Consider the following 19636-nt stretch of genomic DNA (forward strand, 5'->3'; position numbering starts at 1 on the left):
GTACTTATTTGTCAATGTATGCGTAAAGGGCTCTCAAAACAACAAAAACAATCAATAACTGGGTATCAATATTCTTACTAAAGAGATGATATTTTTCTGTTTGTCCATCAATTGTGTGTCCATCCCTGTAGTCAGAATGTTGATACCCAGTTATTGACTGTCGCTATGTATAGGAAAAAACGTGCCTCTGAGGTTTTGGTTGAAAAGATAAAACCCAAGGGGGAGGGCTATAAACCCTGAGATTTACATTTTCAATGAACACTGAGATGGGTTTTCTCTGACTTACATACAGCTGAAACAATGTTTATTAATATTTTTATTATGTTATGTAAAAATGTTGCATTACGACTGTCTAAAGAAACGCTCAGAAAATCTGCCCAGGAAATATACACTAAACATGGTTTACTTCTAATAAACATCCAATTTTCTGCAGCTACAAACATAGGTGCATTGCTATATCAATGCAATAATCTTGAATGCGACATTAAATCCCATTGTTTCCAATCATGGAAACTTTTATTTGTCCGGCAGTCAGGTATAGGGGATATGTCTGTTCAGGAAAGTTTGTCAGTGTTAGTTGTTTAATGCTGACTCAGCAATAGTCCAGCTATATGACAGCAGCCTGAAAATAATAGTCTAGATCAGACAATACAGTGATTGATACAACGATCACCATGTCTGGGTACATTGACAAGCAGTCATTATGATAAATAGGTAAATTGCAATATTGTCTCTCTGTATGTAAGTGTGATGCTCTCAACAGTCCAACAGTCAGGACTAACAAGGTGTTAATGGACAAGATCTTTATGAAGCAAAAGATATAGCTTCATAGCAAATTACCATTTCTTCTGAAAAGCAACTCCCAGTGGGGACAAGGGGTACATTGCGTCCTGGGCATCCTGGGTTAGACTTGACCCCTAGCAACCTATGCTGGCTATAAGAGACAACTTATTGGAGGCGGTGGTCAGGCTCAGTGACTTAGTTTGATGACCAGTGTTCGAAGTAAGTGCCTGCCTGTAGGCCCAGGGCAGGTAGATCTTGTGTCAACCAATAGTTTCAAATTTGTATGGGTCCTTAAGGCCTGCAGTAAATTTATGAGGGCCTGAAAAGTTTGGTCAGCATGGTCACTTCGGTCAGGGCCTGGAGTTTTTGAAGGTTGGTTGGTTGGTTGTTGTTTAACGCAGCAGTCAGCAATATTCCAGCTATGTGACGGCGGTCTGTAAATAATCGAGTCTAGACCAGACAATCCAATGATTGACGACATGAGCATTGATCCACGCAATTGGGATCAATGACATGCATCAACCAAGTCAGCGAGCGTGACCACCAGCTTCTCAAGGATGTGGGTCCTGATGGCAGACAGATTTATTTCAAACACTGCTGATGTGTCCCTAGGTTCAAATACTATAGCAGCAAACAAACTTTCAAGACAAGACAGACAAGTTCTGTTTGACGTCCCATGATTCCTGCACAACATAATTACCAGCTGGAACACAAAACTGACTTACCATGCCCCGCTTCTTAGAATCAATAGAATGTCAGTAAATAAAAAATGGGTTGGAACAGCTGTCCTGTCCTAGCAGATGTTGACGATTAATCTTTTGCCCCACATTTTCTGAGTGGGAAGAGTACACGCGTCATTGCTAGGATATTTCTAATCGACATGTGTCTCTCAGTTTGAAAATAGCCATCAGCTGGTCATAATATTGACTGATCCCCCACTTGTGAATGACGATCAAATCGTATTATATTGATCCGGCAAGGTGAATGGTCATATCGATTCCTTCTTTATACAGCTTAGTGTTAGATTTATTAATTGTTAACGAGGCCCAGTGTAAACTGCCCTATTACTTGTCCTCGGTCCTCTCATTAGTAGAGAGTCACACGCAGATGATAAATTATTTCTAACGAAGTATTTTTACTTTTTGTATTGGCCAATTAGCATGATTAGCATGATTACACTCCTAAGAGCAGGAAATATGTTGGTTTTTATGATTTTTGGAATGTAAAGGACATTACGTTTGCCAGATCACCATCAGATTGAATGGCATTGGATCATGGTCATGTGCGTCCCATCATACTCAGTAGGTGCATTGATTGGTAGTGATGTGCAGAGTTGCTTACCTTCAGTATGCTTGTTGTTCTGTCACATTCCAGATATTTCAGGGGGTGATGCCTGTCAACCAGACCAGACCACCAAATCCATTTAGTCAACTCATACGGGGTTCTATGGGCAAACATTTGGTAACAAAAACATCAATAAAGATCACCAGCGGCAATCAAAGTCAAATGTTACGAATAAAGTATGAAATGTTACTTATGAAGGCGATTATTTGCATATGAATAATAACTTTAAATACAAAACAAATATCAATGAACAACCCTGATATATCATATACGTAGCATTGACATGTTCTAAGTGACGTCAGTGCACAGAAAGGGACACCAAATTCTGTCAAAACAATTCAATAAACTTGATCCTTTTGTCTGCTTTCATTTCCCAGACACCATGCCAAGTTTATTACCACATGCGACAGAGAAAAATGAAAGCTTAAAGCCATTCGGGCCTAGTGTTTGAACCAGCCAATCAAAACACTGGAACATATCGCTAAACCTATCGTTACAGACACAAGGTCTGACACAAGATGAGTGACTGAAGACCTACACATTCAATCCCAGTTTTCCCACAAGGCATCTGGAACACATCCAGAACTTACATCCTGTATAATAGAGTAACAATAATTACCACTTCTCTGGGATATTTCTATCTCAACCAGACTATATTCACTCAATGCAATAGTATTCCATGGGGATTTGATTACAGAGGTGTCAATGCAGTTCCGTGTGTGGAGATCCCTCCTCTCGGGTTTGTGGCCCTTTGATGGCAACGTGCTGTGTGGCGAGGACACTTGCTCGTCACGAGTAGTTTATCATGCCAGTTTCCTGACCACTGCTTCTATTACTGTCATTGTTAGAGTGGAATCAGTGCTTATGAAAGGATTCAAATACCATTGATCTGTTTCTCTGTTGGAGAAATTATCGGTTGCAATGTCCAAACAGCCGGTGGATCTAGGATTATTCAGCGAGGTTCTTGCTCACATCTCCATACTGTTCAGTTCAGCTGGGATGGTGGTCATGTCTCCAGTGTGCTTCTTGGCAAGCAGACCAGGAGTATCTCAATAACTTGGGGGACTTTAATATGTCAATGGGGTCTATTTGTTATTTTCCATGGGGATGTTTCAAACCTCATGAGCCCTCTCCCAAGACCTTTCACTGACGTAGAGGTAGTTTGTTAGACAATGTTAGAGGGGTACATCGAGGAGTAGGGAAACCATAATCTTTCACTTTCCACTCTTCTTTTTGAACACCATATGTATATGGAGCACCGATGTTGACAGTAGTCTAATAGGCTGCGAAGAGTTGCATCCCTTAGTTATGTCAGGAACTGCTGGTCACAGGTTTGAATTTCAGATTCATCTTGATTACTTGAGTTTGCACAAACCACCAGCAATTAAACCAGTGGAATCTGACGAGCAATGGTTGTCCCCCTCTGACAGATGACTTCCGAGTTCCGATACATGCGGCACATTGTACATGTCATAGCTCATGTGTGAGACAGACATGTGAAATATGGAGTTCTACTTAGGGGTTGATATTTCATCTAACATGTCAAAGCCGTGGCTATTTATCTGTTCAAAAGCTATCAATTGTAGAATACCACAAGCCTTGTCACCTGTCCAATTGTATATGAAACTATGTTTCCTCCTGATTGAAAACAATTGTGGTCTTGAATATTTAAAGTTACCAGTGATCCTTTTTGTGATTCACACAACACTGTACTTAGTTAGCGATTATAGCTCTTAATGATCCATATTGATAGCCAGCCCTTGTGTATTGTATCATCTGATTACAACTCACGATGCACCGGTGCACCGATGTATCGATTCGCCCTTACTGCTTTCATTGATAACACCATCAATTATGCTTGTTGTACGAGTTGACTAAATGGATTTGGTGGTCTGGTTTGGTTGACAGTCATCACACCCTGAAATAGCTGGAATGTGAGTAGGGTACTTATATCTATTGTGAGTTTGGTATTCAAATAATTTCTATTTTTGTATTGATATGATTTCTATTTTTGTATTGATATGATTACTTTTTTTGTATATTGATATGATTTCATTTTTATCTTTGGCTGCTCTGTTTATATGAGTAGCTGTCCATCTCTCAGAAATAGAGCTAGTCTGGCCTTCGCTATTGCATCTCTTGGCTTTAAGAGATCTGCGACAGATAGCAGATCTAACAGCAATCCTTGTTTTAACCTAGCCCAGCCTTGGGCATGGCCTTGACATTCCAGTAACAAGAGAGCAATGGACTCAGCCTGATTGCAAGATGGACAAACCTTGTCATAGTGCTTTATGTGACTGAGTCTGAGGCGCAAGATGGCAAATTCAACTTTCCTTTCATTTGAGTATGAGTTTGGCTTTGGGTGTTATTTACATGTATACATGATATACCCTTGGTGGTGGGAAGTTGACCAATCACAACAACAATAGGTTACATGGACCAAAAATATTTGGGGTTAACATTTTGATGAATATCATTATAAGATTTGAACTATTTAGAACATTAAGATGTGTAAATTGAATGACAATTCAGTATCCTTTGACATTTGACACTGTCAAACTGGAAAGTGATATCCTATTGTTTTAGATTTTTAGCCTTCAGTAATTAGGGTCCGCCGGCACTTATTGATTACAGAAGTAATTAAATGGTGTAGACAACGTTATTTTAGGGTAATGGTTTATTTTTGCAGGATAATGGGGATTAAGGTTTGTTTACACCGATATTCAGACACCCCAAATTAAGCTGTCGCTAACATGACATTAATGTTGGACTAAACATTGTTTCAGCAGAGATAATTCTTGAAAAGGTTTGGTTATACACGTATAACAATATTTGTGGTTTAACGTTTTGGTGATTTAGGACCATGAGGACTTTGCAGTGATGTATTTTAATACTATATTAAAGTGCATTTTTTAATATCTATCCTTAAACATGTTAAAGGTGTTTTTACAGTAAAACATGATAGTTATAAGCATTAGGCCACACATTTTTAATTTTTTGTTTCAGGGGCCTGCCGCCCCGACTGAAAAGCAGCCAGTGAAGAAATAAATTAAACATAAATATGTATTTTTATTATTTCTCCTGCTAGTAAAATAGACCCTTAAAGAAGTGTTATATATGAATTCCATGTCTTCTTCACTATCAGTGATTCAAGAAGCCAGCTGCAGTTTTAACTCCATGGCAGAATGTTTTTCAAATAAGTAAATGAATGATTGACATAGCTATTAATTTTTGTTTTCATTTTGACGTACCTTGTGTGGAAAAGCTGGAATAAGTCCATGAAACATAAAATTGTGGCCTGAAGCATCAGTGCAAAACTATCCTTTTTGATGCCCATGATAGGTCCAAATTAAGTTGTTGTCTGTTTTTTGGTTGTTTATTGAGGGGTGAGGGGTGGGGGGTGGGGGGTGGGGGGTGGGTGAGTTTGATGCTGCAGTATTTGAATCTTGAGACCCCTTAAAAAGATCTTTGGTGTCATTTGGGTTATCATGGTTATGACGATTATGCTTAATTTTAAAGAGTGGAAAGGGTTAATCATGTCATAGCTGAAGACCTCCAAATGTATTTTGTACATCAGTTGTGTTTATGAGCATGAAGACTTAATGTGCTTCTGGAGAGCCATACGTAATTTCCACATGGCACCCAAACAAATCAAACTAGAATGATAATTTCGTTGTACTTGTGATCCGTGAAAACTCTGCTATCCCTACAACAACAGACTTATTAACATAGTGGAGTTGCAGATGTATGTCATGATCACATATACATGATACACGTCAGTGTCCACATGGTAAACACTGAACATACAAGGAGATAAGGCTAATGATTATTTTTGTTGTTGGAATCACTTCCCTTTTTTCTGAAAAAATACCTAAAGCTTTGTAATCAATACAATCTAATCATGTATTTTAAATATCTGCATAAATCTACTACTACCACAACTATTACGGCCACTACAGCTGCTACTGCTCCTACTACTCCTACTACTATTACCACTGATACTACTAGCTGCTACTACCACAGCTACTACAGCCTCTGCTGCTATTACTACTACCACTACTACTAGTTCTACAGCTGCTACTATTAAAGATACAGCCACTACTACTACTACAGCTACTATTAGTTCTACAACTGCTAATATTAAAGCTACATCCACTACTTCTACTACTACAGCTACTACTAGTTCTACAGCTGCTACTATTAAAGCTACAGCCACTACTACTACTACTACAGCTACTACTAGTCCTACAGCTGCTACGATTAAAGCTTCAGCCACTACTTCTACTAGACAAGGACACAAGATCTGCAAACCTAAATAAAACTGAACATGCTGAACACCCAAATTAAAATGATTATGGAAACATAATTAAATAAATGTTAATCCTTCTCTGCCAACTCTGAATAGCCTAGAGAAATTTGTGGAAGATGATTAATGGCATTCTTCATTTCAAATACACCATTAATCCCATTAACAGTGTCAAGGACAATCAATCAACATGTTTACTGTCAATTGTTGAGAAAGACATTAGCCTGGGGCTAATGGAAGATAGCACAGACTGTGTCAAATCTATAGCTTCCCTCAGAAACCGCCTGATTTTATATGGTTTTACATTAGTTTCTGTGAATCTGGTTTGTACGGGAAGTAGTTGTCTCCCTTTGTGATGATCTTCAGAAACCCATGCTTGCTGTAAAAGGTGACTATGTTTGTCGTAAGAGGCGACTAATGGGATCAGGTGGTCAGGCTCGCTGACTTGGTTGATGCATGTCATTGTATCCCAGTTGTGTGGATCGATGCTCATGATATCAATAACTGGATTGTCTGGTCCAGACTCGATTATTTACAGACCGCCGTCATATAGCTGGAATATTGCTGAATGTTGCGTTAAACTCGGCACTGGCTCTCCCTATTGCCGCGTGACTCGGCAGTGGCTCTCCCTATTGCCGCGTGACTCGGCAGTGGCTCTCCCTATTGCCGCGTGACTCGGCACTGGCTCTCCTTATTCCTGCCTGACTCGGCACTGGCTGTCCTTATGGCTGTGTAACGCAGACATAGTACACTTCAAGAGCATCTGATAGCAGAAAGTATACCAAGGGACACCCGGTGACATTTGCAGGGGTGTGGCTGTAGAACATCAGACCTTGACTCACAGTTACTGGCTCAGTGCATTATTTCCCATGCCTGACAGTTATAAACAGACTGATATTGTTAGCTCCCCTGATTGCAAGTGAAGGTGAAACTTCATACGCCCCAATTTGTTTAAGATGTTTGAATCTGTTTGCTCCACATTGCCTCCAAAGCAGCCTTATGAAGAACCTATTATTGACATTACACAGTCATTTTTGTTCCAAATGCAATGAAGTCGGGTACATGTTTAGTTAGTCACCTAGTCTGGGGGCTCAACATCATGAACACCTACTATTTGTCTATATTCAATTTTTTAGAGGATTTTATTTTATTTTTACACATCAAGCACACTGAAAGCTGAACTTCTTTTGGCCATTTCTCAGCGTTTTTTATTTATAATGCCAGGAAATTTGGTATATGCTTATTGTGTAGTTAGTAGTGGGGCTTAACACATGCATCCCATTTTTTCGCAGTATTTCACATTTTGGCTTAAATTTGGCCTTTTCACTCTGACCATGCTACTAAATTCTCTCAAGATGAATTTCCGCACATGCTGTAAACACGACCTCCTCAGAAACCACTTGACCATGAATCAGACACAGAAAATGCCTATTTTTTCAAGAGTTTTGAATCCTACTTTCAATAATGGCTTCAATCTGTAAGTGATCTATAAGCACCCTCTACAAGGCCCGGACATTTACATGATAGTCCATACTCTTTGTATACATTACAGATTTGTTTTACAGAAAACAGCAGCGCAGAAATTGCATATGTGTATGCAATTGCCTGATAACTATTGCTGAAAAAGTTTCAGTTTTGTTGATGTTTAAACTGAGTTTGTTCTCCAACCGCGCTTGATCCCTGAAAACTCATCATGCTCATTGTTTATAGTTTTAATGAGTGCCCTAGCTTGTCAATTTTCTAAGAGCCTAGGGTTCTTATTACGCCAAATACCTTATTTCATGTTTTCCCAAATTAACTTTATGCATTAAAAAGGTAATGAATAAATCTTATTAATTGTTAAACAGTTAGTTCTTCATTGATCTTGAGTTTATCTTCTGGCAAATCTTTGACTCCCAGCTATTCCTACTGACCCAGTTCCAACAAGGTGATATGTACAAGAGTCACTGCCGGACATTTTATTGACCTTTACTCTGACTAGTCATTTCAAATCCAGCTTTACATCGACTAATTCTTAGTAACAGAATCGTTATCTGTCTTTAACGATCACTGAGAATTTCGTTGGCTATTCCCAACCAAACTACCAGTGTATCAAGGGACAGACAGGGCAATTCCGCACACTCTGAATGCATCGATGTGGTGATGGTGGACATTGAGGCTGTGCATGTCTCCCTAGGGAGCTGGGATGCTGAAGTCCTGCATGCTTCCAGGAAATGAAGTGTGGAGCAGATATCTGATCATGTACCATGAGATTTGTTTTGTCGTGTTTCTGTGATATGAGCTTGTTGTTTGCATGCTGGAACTGTTTGGGTGTGAGTTGCTCAGTGAGTCATCGTTAAACAGGATTGGCTGCAGTCACTACTGAAATATCTGTGGACACATCTTTGTGAAAAGCTTTTAGGAGTGAAAGGTAACACATGTATTTATCATGTTTCTGTAAATTCAAATTTGTCAGTAATACAAGACTACATAACTCAGTTGTGTTTCTTAGTTTATGAGAATTATCTTTCCTAGATCATTTTCAGGTTGACACGATATGGATAGTAAATTTCAATGTGATAACTGACATTCCCCAAAGAATAAATATTGACAGTGATGTTGCCCTGAGATCTGGCAGCTAGTACAGCAATGAACATGATGAACAACAAATACAGTCTCACCTCACAGACTCCCCTCGTAGACTCACCTCAAGGACTCCCCTCGTAGACTCGCCTCACAGACTCCCCTCACAGACTCACCTCAAGGACTCCTCTCGTAGACTCGCCTCACAGACTCTCCTCGTAGACTCGCCTCACAGACTCGCCTCACAGTCTCACCTCACAGACTCACCTCGTAGACTCGCCTCACAGTCTCACCTCACAGACTCCCCTCATAGACTCGCCTCACAGACTCCCCTCGTAGACTCGCCTCACAGACTCCCCTTGTAGACTCGCCTCACAGTCTCACCTCACAGACTCCCCTCGTAGACTCGCCTCACAGACTCAACTCACAGACTCACTTCAAGGACTTCCCTCGTAGACTCCCCTCGTAGACTCACCTCAAGGACTCCCCTCGTAGACTCGCCTCACAGACTCCCCTCACAGACTCACCTCAAGGACTCCTCTCGTACTCGCCTCACAGTCTCACCTCACAGACTCTCCTCGTAGACTCGCCTCACAGACTCGCCTCACAGTCTCACCTCACAGACTCACCTCGTAGACTCGCCTCACAGTCTCACCTCACAGACTCCCCTCGTAGACTCGCCTCACAGACTCCCCTCGTAGACTCGCCTCACAGACTCACCTCAAGGACTCCCCTTGTAGACTCGCCTCACAGTCTCACCTCACAGACTCCCCTCGTAGACTCGCCTCACAGACTCACCTCACAGACTCACTTCAAGGACTTCCCTCGTAGACTCGCCTCACAGACTCACCTCACAGACTCGCCTCACAGACTCGCCTCACATATTGGCCTCACAGACTTGCATCACAGACTCACCTTACAGACTCGCCTCACAGATTCGCCTCACAGACTTGCATCACAGACTCACATCACAGACTCACCTCACAGACTCGCCTCACACTCACCTCACAGACTCGATTCGCCTCACAGATTCACCTCACAGACTTGCATCACAGACTTGCATCACAGACTCACCTCACAGACTCGCCTCACACTCACTTCACAGACACGCCTCGCCTTGCAGACTCGCCTCACAGACTCGCCTAACACTCACCTCATAGATTCACCTCACAGACTCGACTCACCTCATACTCACCTCACAGACTCACATCACAGAGTCGCCTCTCAGACTCACCTCGCAGACTCACCTCACAGACTCGCCTCACAGACTCGCCTCACAGACTCGCCTCACAGACTCGCCTCACAGACTCGCATCAAGGACTCTCCTCGTAGACTCGCCTCACAGTCTCACCTCACAGACTTCCCTCGTAGACTCGCCTCACAGACTCACCTCTCAGACTCACCTCGCAGACTCACCTCAGATTCGCCTCACAGACTCGCCTCACAGATTCGCCTCACACTCACTTCATAGATTCAACTCACAGACTCGACTCGCCTCACAGACTCGCCTCACAGACTAGCCTCACAGACACACCTCACAGACTCGCCTCACAGATTCGCCTCACAGACTCGCCTCACAGACTCGCCTCACAGACTCGCCTCCCAGACTCACCTCAAGGACTCTCCTCGTAGACTCGCCTCACAGTCTCACCTCACAGACTCCCCTCGTAGACTCGCCTCACAGACTCACCTCTCAGACTCACCTCGCAGACTCACCTCACAGATTCGCCTCACAGACTCGCCTCACAGACTCGCCTCACAGATTCACCTCACAGACTCACCTCGCAGACTCACCTCACAGATTCGCCTCACAGACTCGCCTCACAGATTAACCTTACAGACTTGCCTCACAGACTCGCCTCACAGATTCACCTCACAGACTAGACTCACAGATTCACCTCACAGATTCACCTCACAGATTCACCTCACAGATTCACCTCACAGACTCGCCTCACAGATTCGCCTCACACTCACTTCATAGATTCAACTCACAGACTTGACTCGCCTCACAGACTCACCTCATACTCTCCTCAGAGACTCACATCACAGACTCGCCTCTCATACTCACCTCACAGACTCACCTCACACTCACCTCACAGACTCGACTCGCCTTGCAGACTTGCCTCACTGACTCGCCTCACACTCACCTCACAGACTCGACTCGCCTCACAGACTCGCCTCACACTCACCTCACAGACTCGACTCGCCTTGCAGACTCGCCTCGCCTCACAGACTCACATCAAGGACTCTCCTCGTAGACTCGCTTCACAGACTCGCCTCACACTCACCTCATAGATTCAACTCACAGACTCACACTCTTCTCAGAGACTCACATCACAGAGTCGCCTCACGAACCCGCCTCACGAACTCGCCTCACAGACTTGCCTTGCACACTCGCCTCACAGACTCGCATCACAGACTCGCCTCACAGACTCACATCACAGACTCGCCTCACAGACTCGCCTCACAGACTCGCATCACAGACTCGCCTCACAGACTCGACTCACAGACTCACATCACAGACTCGACTCACAGACTCGCATCACAGACTCACATCACAGACTCGCCTCACAGACTCACATCACAGACTCACCGTGCAGACTTGCCTCGCCTCACAGACTCACATCACAGACTCGCCTCACAGACTCGCCTCACAGACTAGCATCACTGACTCGCCTCACAGACTCACATCACAGACTCGCATCACAGACTCGCCTCACAGACTCACATCACAGACTCGCCTCACAGACTCGCCTCACAGACTCGCATCACAGACTCGCCTCACAGACTCACATCACAGACTCACCTCACAGACTCGCCTCACAGACTCACCTAACCCTCACACTCTTTTCCTTAGTTACCATCAACATCTGTTAAACAGATAATTGGATTGTTCTGGCTTTAATTTGTTTATCATGTTTATAGGAATACACTAATTCTATAAGGCTGAAATTAGTCAGTCTGTTATAACCATGTATAACAGCAAATCGTTTCTATCAGTGTTAATGGGCGGCACGGGTGGCCCAGTCGTCTAAGGCGCCGCGATTCGCTGTGCAGAGTTGCGTCCCTTGGGCACGCCAAAAACCTATGATTGTGGGTTCGAATCCCGGTTCGCCCCGATTATGTTTCTAGGTTTGTCAGCACCATACCCGTGCTCGTAGGTTTCACCGAAGTGGTAAACGTCTGAGACCTGCACCACTTGGGGCTTTCCTCCCACATTAAGCGGACACGCCGCGATATAACTGAAATACTGTTAAAAGCAGCGTTAAACCCAACTCACTCACTCACTATCAGTGTTAATATTTATTTGTACATACCCAGTTAATCATTGGACTGGGCGAGATAATTGAGTCTAGACCTTCAGCTTTTCAGTTTTCGTGAAGTCGTCCGTCTCTAATGGTAGCAGTGTTGCTGGGAGAGTTGGTGTTTCATAAATACTGGATTGTGAGTAAAAGAGAGCGTTCCACCTGAGACTGATCCTTTACATACATACTGATGCTGGTTAGTTGGAATATAGGAGATGACAATAAGTTGTTAGGGTTTGTTTGTTGTACACACTCAGCAATATTCCAGCTACATGATGGAGGCCTGTATATAGTCCAGTCTGGATTAAACAGACCAGTGAAGTCACTGAATCTGACTAAAAGTTTGAATGTCCTTGTACAACCAGAATAGGTTGCTGGGAACCAAGTCAAACCGGAGAGGCTTGTGACTCACAATCTGTCGTGTAAACAGTCCAACTTGGTGACCAGTGTATCAAGAACTTAAGGTCTTTTCAAAAGGAACATGATGTTACTCTCTAGATTTACTTGTGTGCAGATAGGCCATGCTTGGCACACCTCATCTGCTGGCACTGGATGCAGAATCAATAGTTTCTGGGAACTAGCTGAAGGTAAAGTTCTATGACAGAATAAAAGGTGGTAGTACTATTCTTTGTGTAGACAGGATTGGCTGTTCACATTGCAATACAATTGCACATAGCAATACTTATTCAAATAGTGACAGTGTTTTCTCATCACACTGAAGACGGGTTCAAATCTTGACATGGGTACAATGTGTGAAGCCCATTTCTGGTGTCAACCACTGGGATATTGCTGGAATATTCCTAAAGCAGAGTAAAAATCATACTCACTCACTCATAGAGTAGTACCTGTCCACATGGCATGCGTAGCAGTATTTGTTCATGTCGAAGTACTTTCTTCACATTGTAGTACTTGTTCACATCTGAAGTACTTTCTTCACATTGCAGTACTTGTTCACATCAAAGTACTTTCTTCACATTGCAGTACTTGTTCACATCAAAGTACTTTCTTCACATTGCAGTACTTGTTCACATCGAAGTACTTTCTTCACATTGCAGTACTTGTTCACATCGAAGTACTTTCTTCACATTGCAGTACTTGTTCACATCAAAGTACTTTCTTCACATTGCAGTACTTGTTCACATCTGAAGTACTTTCTTCACATTGCAGTACTTGTTCACATCAAAGTACTTTCTTCACATTGCAGTACTTGTTCACATCAAAGTACTTTCTTCACATTGCAGTACTTGTTCACATCAAAATACTTTCTTCCCATTGCAATACTTGTTCACATTGAAGTACTTTCTTCACATCGAAGTACTTTCGTCCCATTGCAATACTTACATTGAAGTACTTTCTTCACATTGCAATACCTTTTCACACAGCAATACTTGTTTCTATAATACCTGTTGACATGGCAGTACCTATTGAAACATTCACATGCCTAGCAATCCCAGTTATATGTCCTTGTTCACCTCTGCATGATAGCATTGTGTCCAAAGTCCTTCATTGTCCTTCATACTCAAAGTATTAAATTTGGACCAAAGAAGTGTATTGGGAATACTTAAACCAAAGTACCTGCCAATGTTTGCACCAATGGCCCCAAACGCTAAACACCGAAAGTGGGAAAAGGACAAGCCAGCCGAAAATAACTTAGGTTGCTGATTGCATGGATAGTGTGTGTTTAAAGTGTAATCACCCACTCAGGACTCGCAGGCTTTTACAGTTATTTATCCTGAACACAAATGAAGATTTTTCTTACATTTCAACACCCCAGGGTCCAAGTTTCATCTTTGAGTTGTAAAAACAATTACAATCAATCAATTCCATGGCAAATGAACCCAATGCTTTTGTGATTGAGTTTCAAGGAAGGTTAATTGAACGAGAAGTGCGGAGTGACGTCTCACTGCAAACGCCTCTTCTGCATGTGACATTTAAATGTTAGATGCCTCCTGTGATAACATGATAAATGTCAGTACGAGGGGAAAAAGGAAACATTCGATGCCATGAAAGTGTGGCAACTAATGTCAACAACGATGGCTGGAGACAGGAATAGGTAACATGACTACATTCTATGAAAGATGGACATGTTTATGGTGGCTGGTGTAGTGTCTGACAATGCACATCTTCTTTCTTGCGATGTTGTTGAAGACGTATGGAACTTCTTAAAGGTGGTCAGTCATTGTGTCTGAATACGTAAGGCTTCTCCAACTGAATCTGCATGCTGTGTTAAACATGTTCAATGGATATACTTTAGGCAAGTAAATCTTTCTTATGTGTAGTTGTTTGCCTGTCATGCTTATGGTTTTAGACAATCAGTCATTTATGGAGAGAAAAACAAGAATTGTTTCACAGGTATTTCAGCAAATTACCACTTGTGGTTTGAGTGGTTCACGAGAAGATCCTTTCTAGCACCTCCCTTGTTGGGTGACACATGCTGATCAGAAGAATCAGGGATGACTCCATGCACTAAAGTACTGTTGGAAATGCTTGAAAAATGCTTTTTGACCGTCATCAAGAGTCTCATGTTGACATTTTTTTTAGGAGAAACATTCTAAAGAAAACAGCCAGTTCAGATTTATTTTAAGTCCAATGAGGGAAGTCTCAAACGGCTTATAGAAATATGAGCATGCAACAACGTTACAATCAGAATAATGTTTGTTGGTTGGTTGGTTGGTTGGTTGGTTGGTTGATTGATTGTTTAACGCCACACTCGGCAATATTCCAGCTGTATGACGGCGGTCTGTAAATAATCGAGTCTGGACCAGACAATCCAGTGATTGATATCATGAGCATCGATCCACGCAATTGGGATACGATGACATGTATCAACCAAGTAAGCAAGCCAAAGACCTATTCTACCTGGATCTTCACAGATCCATAAAATTGTAGTCAGTCAGTATGCATGGGCCAGGTTTTGGGTAATTACCACAGGTAATAGACTGTTCCATACAACATTGTACAATTGTATGACAACAACATAAGAATATTTACTAAGTTTATCATCATTTTCCCTGCAAAAGTTCCTTTTAAGGCTAATCACAGTGTCAGTTAGGACAGGCTAGATTAAGTAGATTTGCTTTATATTTCTATTTTCAATGGTTCATATTTATTACACATAGTCAGAAAAGCAATTTTCCAGCAAAATCAATCTACTTATCTAAAAACGATATTGATAGTTTTCCATAGTTTCATAAATTCAGCTGTTTTGTTGATAAGTCTCTGACCCACGGACTCCAGTTGGGAATAGTTGGGACTCCAGTTGGGATGTTGGGAACATCTGCTGTTCATGATTTGGAGTTAAATAGCTGATGGGAGGGGGTGCACAGGTGACCCAGTCGTCTGAGGCACTGCAATAAGCTGTGCAGAGATCCATCTCTTGCGCATGCCAGAAACTTGCGATCGAATCATCCTTGTTTATCAGCACCATACCCATGTTTCGGAGATTTCACCAAAGTGGTAAACATCTAGATAACATGTGAGCCGTGAAGATCCGGGGTAGATTAGGTCTTCAGCAACCCATGCTTGCCTTAAAAGGCGACTAAGCTTGTCGTTAGAGGCGACAAAGGGGATCGGGTGGTCAGACGCACTGACTTGGTTGATGCATGTCATCGATCCCAATTGCATGGATCGATTCTCATGATATCAATCACTGGATTGTCTGGTCCCTACTCAAATATTTACAGACTGCCATCATATATCTTGAATATTGTTGAGTGCGGTGTTAAACAACAAACAAACAAAGATAACATCCATCACTTGAGGCTTTCCTCCCACATCAAGCTGACTGACCATGATTTAACTGAAATACGGTTCAAACTGAGTAAACACCACTCACATATGAACTGAAGGATAGATACTTGATAAGATGAGGTTTGATGTTTGTAAATGATTTAAATGATTCAGGGTTAATTACCTGATGTGAGAATATTTGATCAAGTGATCATGGTGATCTTTGTAAATGATTTACATCAGTAAGGTGTGGTCTGAAATTAAGAACCTTGCCATCAAGTTTGACCCTCCTGTCCAAGCACCAGATCTATGGCCACGTGCTCTGAGGACGGACTTGCATGCTAGGGGTACAACACATTACACAGCATGCACCACACCTAAATCAGTGTTTCCCATTACCTAACTGGTAATGGGCAGATATATGCCATTGAATAGTTGCATTGCAAATAATATACATGTATGGTATAAGAATGACAAGTGGGATTGCAATCATTAGCTGCAGCAGAATTATTGAGCGTTGGTCTCATAACAAATGTTAGAAAAATTCAGATTGATCAAGGTTCACTCTCCATCTTGCTGGCATGCTATTGATTTTCCCCTGGTTTCCATGGTGATTGATCGGCTTGTCATGCCGCACAACTCCGTCCTTGCATCGCCTGTTTGTGAATGAATGCTGTGAGGGATCCACTATTCTTGCCCCAGTTTATCATCAAACTCGTATACAGTTTTGTCTAACCGGGAAATGAGAGTGTTTGCCGCTAGCAGATAATTTGTCATAAGTGATGCACAGTCAAGCCCCCCAAGATTAGAAATCGGTGGTTAAGGCAGATAAGATTTGTCTAAATCGAGGGAGTTAATATAGGATCAGGCACTTCAAATAAATCTTGCTCTGATTTATGTTTTAATAAGAGATTTTCTTTGTTTGGGGGTTATGCGATTCTCTTTTAGGCTGATATAAATGGAAAATCAAAGTGTTGATTTTTGTTGTGGCTTTAGTTGATGACTCAAGATTGTCAGGGTGATGATTACATTATAAACAGCTTTTGTATGATTTGGGAAGATAAGAACCAATTTGTTTTAATTATCCCCAAAACCTATTACGGTAACAAGAATGAGAAACAAGTTTCTGTCCCTCTTGTTTCATTTTGGGTGTCCTTGAACGTTGAAGCTCTGCAAGCATCTTCATGATACATTACACACAATCAGTAACTTGCTTCTTACAACCAGCATCGGTTGCTAGGAACCAATTGTAACCCGGATTCCCTACGGGTTCCCCATTAAGTTGCCTCTGATATGTAACAATGGGGTACTAGGGACACACTCTGCCCAAGGCCCCCAGGGGACACACACACAATAACAATGTAGTCCTGTTTCACATTTAAGATTTTATCGGGGCGGTCAGATAACCTAGTGGTTAAAGCGTTCGCTCGTCATGCCGAAGACCCGGGTTCGATTCCCGGCATGGGTACAATGTGTGAAGCCCATTTCTGGTGTCCCCCGCAGTGATATTGCTGGAATATTGCTAAAAGCAGTGTAAAATCATACCCACCCATTCACTAAGATTTTATCACTTTCAAAATTCAACATTTTGTTGGAAACTGGATCAAATCATGCCGAGGCACAATTAAACTCAACTAACTGTGAGAAAAGGTACACAGCTATAGAATGTAAGATCTAGTGTTACTTGTTACTTGGAAGTTATGTAGGCATCAGATTACAAGCTAGTTTTCAATCAGTAATGAAGGTACACTTGTAATCATTCATATGCTTCTCTGGGGAACAGGTCAAGTGTATGAATGGTATTTGCCCATCAAGTGCAGTGTATGAGATACCAGCAGAAGATTTGAGTGAATTTTAGTTATTTGATTCAGTGACCTTGAAAATCAAGGTCAGTGTTTATTGATGCTGAAGAAACTTCAGATGATATGATTACTCTGGTATTTGTCTTTGAATGGACTATTTATACATGCATAATTGTCAAAGGTGGATTACCTATCAAGTAATATATCTTTGTCATGCTAGTTGACTTGAAACTTGACTTGTCACTATACAAGGGATATACTGACATTACCATGAAGCATGAAAGTCAAGGGGTCTTCGTGCCATGTGGTGATAACTTAATGTTAGTAACAAAGCTCAAGGCACCACTTCATTTTGAACACTGCTTTATAAGCATGATAAGAAGCATCTTAGCACGAGTAAGGCCACAACAAATGAATCATTAGTTTGTTAGATTTATTTGTGACGGATCAAGAATGTCATTCACATAGAGTTGTGTGTTTCCTATTTACCGTATTCGACGTAATAAGCGCCCAGGGCGCTCTCAAAATTAGAAATAGGGGGCTCTTATTAGAATATTATTTTGGTGGAAAAAAACAGAGTTGAAAGATAAATTTCGTGATTTATGCTGACAGACTGAAATGTTTATATGCCAGAGATATGTTTTTCCAGAATTTAATTGCCCATAATTAAGAATGTATATAACACACGAGTGCGTATTATACGCGAATAAATAAGTCTTGTGTACATTGATCAATCGGAAGGGGTGCTAAATGGGATTGTTCACTAGCCAATATATTAGCAAATAATGCCGTGGGCGCTTATTAGAGCGGGGCGCTTATTACGTCGAATACGGTATATACTTTGGGTTATTACGTCCACTGAGACATTATTGAGATACTATGACAATTTTTCAAAACATCACAACATGTAAGATTTTGGACAGAAATTAATTAACAGCCCAGGTCTAGTCATTTATTAGTCAAGTGTGGTAATTTGGATGTCGCATGCAGGTGTTCCACAGCAGTTGAACCTCATCAGTCATGGTGCGGATCTGGTCCATTCAGGGTGAGCTGCTGAACCCATGTCTAGCTCTGTTGCCCACCAATCAGACTGGGAGCCTATCTTGTTCCTCACGCGTCTGGGGCCAGTCTTGATCTGTGTGAAGCTCTGACAGGGTGAGCGACGACCGACACACGTGTGTGGAGGTTGGACAGGGAAATTAGGGCTGAGAATAGATAGAAGTACTGTATGTGTCCAGCGTGTCAGGCTGGGTTGGCTGGAGGGCATGAGGCCAGATGTCTGTGTCAGCACTTGGCTGGCGTACTGATTCGTCACTGGTTACTGAACCAAGTTCTTTTTGTAATTAGTTCATCAAACTTCAAGAAAGGTTTAGTTGGTTAATTGTTGGATTCTTGTGGTTGGTTGTTCATAGATTGGTGCACTTGCTTCCCTCACTCACTCAGAACCCACCCACTCAGTGATCTGTTATAGTTTCATACTGTTTTTATATGTCATTTATGAAAATGTGACTTTGACATAGCAGTTGTAGAACTGTGATCATAGGTCTATGTTAAAGTTTCATTGTTGTGTGATATTATACTTTGTTCAACATGAGTTTGGGTGTATTGTGTAGTGTCAAGATGTTACCTGATAGTTTTTGGATACCTTTTGCCAATAATACTATGGGTCTCAAAAAAGGAGGCACAGTTTGGTGAAGGATCATTCAGCAGAACACAGCCCTGGTAAATTTATTACTTTCTTGTTTCCAATGGAAATAGTTTTTCCTGCCACACCTTACTCCCAGTTCTTGAGTCATCTACCCTAT

At 41.8% G+C, this 19636-nt stretch overlaps 1 protein-coding gene across 6 annotated transcripts in view; it reads left to right on the top strand.

Annotated features, from left to right (window-relative positions):
* LOC139456451 (double C2-like domain-containing protein beta) overlaps positions 1–19636 on the top strand; it is an 88383-nt gene that overhangs the window by 8605 nt on the left and 60142 nt on the right. Inside the window, exon 1 of one of the 6 annotated variants that reach the window (XM_071238167.1) lies at positions 12408–12439. The exons of the other annotated variants lie outside the window; for them this stretch is intronic. The gene's annotated coding sequence lies outside the window, so the exon portion shown is untranslated. Of the gene's footprint in view, positions 1–12407; positions 12440–19636 lie in introns of those variants that run through there. 6 annotated transcript variants of the gene reach the window in all.

Source organism: Haliotis cracherodii, unplaced genomic scaffold (assembly GCF_022045235.1).
Source record: "Haliotis cracherodii isolate W230 unplaced genomic scaffold, xgHalCrac1.p SCAF_11, whole genome shotgun sequence".
In the NCBI taxonomy this organism is placed as follows: domain Eukaryota; kingdom Metazoa; phylum Mollusca; class Gastropoda; order Lepetellida; family Haliotidae; genus Haliotis; species Haliotis cracherodii.